The sequence below is a fragment of the Triticum aestivum genome, chromosome 3A, assembly GCF_018294505.1.
Source record: "Triticum aestivum cultivar Chinese Spring chromosome 3A, IWGSC CS RefSeq v2.1, whole genome shotgun sequence".
NCBI lineage: Eukaryota > Viridiplantae > Streptophyta > Magnoliopsida > Poales > Poaceae > Triticum > Triticum aestivum.
Genome location: NC_057800.1, coordinates 209,888,339 through 209,892,464, shown reverse-complemented (window position 1 = coordinate 209,892,464; position 4,126 = coordinate 209,888,339). Strand labels below are relative to the sequence as shown.

General features: G+C 40.5%; 1 long non-coding RNA gene across 1 annotated transcript; it reads right to left on the bottom strand.

Annotated features, from left to right (window-relative positions):
• Positions 1-590: 590 nt before the first annotated feature.
• Positions 591-3,618, bottom strand: LOC123058249 (uncharacterized). The gene is made up of 2 exons (XR_006427103.1): positions 914-3,618; positions 591-781 (listed from the first exon to the last, which is right to left on the bottom strand). It is a non-coding gene; the product is annotated as an uncharacterized lncRNA (long non-coding RNA).
• Positions 3,619-4,126: the final 508 nt, after the last annotated feature.

Here is a 4,126-nt window from a genome sequence, read left to right as displayed (position 1 = left end):
TCTCAACCTGGTGATGTCCTCTGGCTCGATCACACGTGACACCACGAGGAGAGCAAGGCCTTGCACGGCCAGATGCCATCGCTGAGGTGTTTGGTGGGTCTCGTCACTCTTTTAAAAAAATCGTGTGACTCTTTCTAGTTTGCTGCCTCCCGATAACAAACTAGATCATTGATGGCGCGCGTTGCCGCGCCCATCCATATTTGTAATAGAAAGGTAGGTATTGCCCACAAGGTTTAAAGTAAGAGTACTATAATCGCTTAACATAGATTGCTTCCATACTCAGTCCAAAAAACTAACTTTTAGCTCTTAACTAAGCAACAAAAAATATATAGCCTTGTTAATTGTAGACTTCTATGTTTTGTTCATACAAATTAGCAACAAAATAATAAATACACAATATGATGGAAATAATAGGTGGCATGAATTGCAGAATCTTATTACTTGTTAGGCATAAAACATGAAAGCCATAAATTATAAATTTGTAACACAAGAATTCTCCTAAGCTTCTTATGTAGGGCAAACATTCAACTTAAGAACATGTCTGTGGGGATATATGTGAACAAAGCCCGACCTACAATATACATAGCATGCATGATTGACTTGAGAATTTATACGAATTTTGTTGAGCTTCCTGCCACAAGAATGTTTCTTGATAATATTGTATGTATGTATGTATGTATGTAGAACTGCTCAACTTGGGATGGCTACGAGAAAAATCCTTTGATACAAAAGCATACATGATCCGGGTCTTCTCACCAACAGCTTTGTCTTCATTATCCAACTTTTTAACAAGAACATCAAAAAGAACAAAAAAATAATATTAAAACAATAACACAACTCAGGAGCTCAACCCTCACATATTTCATGCATTCTAGTTATATTATTTTTTGAAAAAAAACTACAAAGCACTTACTTCTTGTTTCCGAACATGCACAGTATGACAAAAAAAAGACTGCCGTCTTTTCTGTTTTAGAAAGCCAAGCCATTCTGATGCTAAGTTCCACCAAACAACTTTGGAATTTAGGCTTACCTAAACTTTGGCCAGTTAAGGAGAGAGAATTAACACAAATATTACTAAGTGAAATTAGATGGTACAAAGTTATAAGAAAAGAAAAAATCGCTTGGAAGAAAATGTGAAGATAAAATTATTATTTATTTTTTTGAAGAATAGTGTAGCAAAAAAAGAAGTCCATTGAGCACACCTCCATAGAACAAACAGATTGTCTCTTGAACTGCAGTTTGAAAGCCCCTCAAGTCATCCCTGTGCTACGATGTAATCTATGATGTAATCAGTAGAATAATTGTCACACAAGGATTATTACTACTATAGTGTAGCAAAACTACCAACATAGAAGCATGGCGAAGTGGGTAATGGAATCAGAGTTAAATATTTATCCTTACTCTGTAGCGCAAAATAACAAATGCCTATATAGGGCATGTAGAGGAAGAGAAAAATAATTATACTATTGTCTGTAGAAGATCTAGTTGAACGGAATGGGGGGTCAAACAATAAGAAACTTCAAACCATATTAGCTCTCTGTCTCTCTCTATATATATTGCTCAAATCAAAACTGACAATGAACAAAGGAAATATCCATTGGCTAGCTCCCAGATTGAGTTAATTTAAAACTGCACACAAATTTTCTTACCAAATTAACATGTATGACAAAAAACCGAAGCATACCATAAATTAAACTGTCTATTTTATGCAAGCAAGTGACGGCTACTCAGTTCTTGTAAATTTTAAGAAAATTGGCCAACAACATTTTTCCCAAATTAGAAGGAATACAGTTGTTAGTTCTCACCATGGCGACTACATAATTTGGATTAGAGCTTGTGAACTTACATTATTTGCATACGGATAGTAGTCTTGGTCACGGATGGAGAAGGCCAGAAGAGGAGGAACACGAAATGGCATAAGTAGGATCCGTAGATTTAAAAAAAATCAAACTATGGAGTTTAATGCAGTGAGGTGAAATAAACAAAACTAACCGCTAATAGAATTGTTGAATTAAACAATAAAATTAGAACTGTGATTGCCAATAAGTTATGATCAGAAAATATGACCTTACAAAAATGGACCATGCAACCTTACTTTTAGAAATGTGCACACAAATCCAATGTAAATTGGGGTAGTGCTAATAGATAAACCAAAATCATATTTCTGGAAAAGCTAAGAAAATTTTCAGATGTAGATACATACTTTGTCGTGTCTGGAGACTCCTTGTACCAGGAAAATAAAGGGTATGTGCAATTGTTGTTCTGTTTGCCTTTGGTAGTTCAATCAACCCAGAAACTTGCTCCAGCAGAAGGTTCACTACCTTGAGGTGGCCTCTAATCACCGCAGTTATCAGAGGAGTCACATTTTGATTGGCCAAACATTTTCGCAAGGGATGGATCATGGTCCAGGAGTACTTCACTATAGCTACAAGCAGTGTCAGATGTCCATCTTTCGGTATTACCCCGGTACAGATGAAACAACATGAATGATAGACTAATTCTTGCTCATTAGCTTGTGTAGGCAACGAGACACATGAGTTATTATACAGAGCAGGTAATTTCAACACTGGAAAACAAATAACAATAGGATCCATGGAGATTGATCAAAGAGTAGATTAAGAACACATAAAACCTTGGCTGCCCATAAAACCATGGCCATCAATTAATTTAGGAATTCATATCAGTCTTATATATATGCATGATCCCTAAGAAACAATGATCCATGAGGCCATGACTAAGCATCCCTTCCCATCTCCCCTTTCTATCTTTTGTGGAGCAAACAGATAACATTAGCATCTACACACTTTTGATTTTGCTGAACTATCTGTGCACAAAATTGGAAACTACAGACAAAGGGGTCAGCAACCATGGCATACACCATACAGTAGCAATCGTTGTTTGCTACACACCTTTGATTCAGCGATTTAGTGCTAGTCACGTGGTTCAGCAAGATGGCATCCACAAGAAACATAAAGCATCTAAAAACAATGCAAATCCAAAGAAGGTACAGGGAAGGAGATAGCTTACGTGTTACGCGGATGAAGCTGCTGCCTATTTTGATGGTTAGATTGTAGTCTAGACACAAGCTCCAAAGCTCCCCTGTTCCCATGTAAAAATATGAGAAAAATCAGAAGTCGTGATGATGCGCCGGCCATTATCGTCAGCGTCCCACCCTTTCCATGCAGGCGGTTCGACCGCGATCGGGTGGATTGGTTGCCCGCCCATTCATCCGCATCCTGCACGGCCGATAGATCTCCTCGTTGGCTGGATCGGCTTCCCGCTTGCTGTATCTTCTCCCGGTCTCCCCTAGCGCTGGATCGATGGCTGGCTTCGCTGGCGCTTGATACCCTCGCAAGCCAGGCTGAACTTCAGAGTTGTTCGCCGCCACACCTCATCCGGCTGCGCCGCTCGCGTCCATGCAACCGAATGGAAAGAGGGGGCGCTGTCCATCGCGTTCGTGCAACCGAACAGACCATGGAGGCGCTGTCCCTCGCGTCAGTGCAAACCCAGCGCAGTCGCCGTTCCAATCCAACCATGGCGAGGCGCCGCCACGCGAGGCTGCGATCGAAAGAAACCAGGTCGCAAGCGTACAGTGTTTTAGGGTTCTCCAGTTTTGTGTTGGACGGGATCCTCGGACAGGCTCAGTAGGCCCAATTGAATCTCGGATGCCTAAAAAACCCACCGGAGCAGCGGCCCGTGAAGTTTAGCGCTCGTCACGAAGCTGTGGACGCAATTTGGGTGCGATTAAGAGCAAATCTGATGGTCAAGGAATCCTAAAAGGGACGATCCAACGGTTAAAAATGCTAATGGTCTGAGAGAGCAAGAAAAGTGCTTAGTTATGATGTATTTAAATTGCAAGCCCAGTTAGTATTAGGTCGTTGGGCATGCGGCAGCTCATGGTCAATGCTCCTGATTCCTAGTTTCACATGATTTTGTTATGATAATTCACTAGTTTTTTTGCTAAAAGACCGGCACACCTTAAAAACCTGGACGAGGCCTTGGTTCCCTTTTCTCCGGTTGAACTGCCGGTCCAATTCTTAAAACTATCTTCAAATTTAAGCTCTCGTTCGCTGTTGGTCTTCCACTCCTTTGTGAGTATTCACGTCAAATACTTAGTTTGATATGA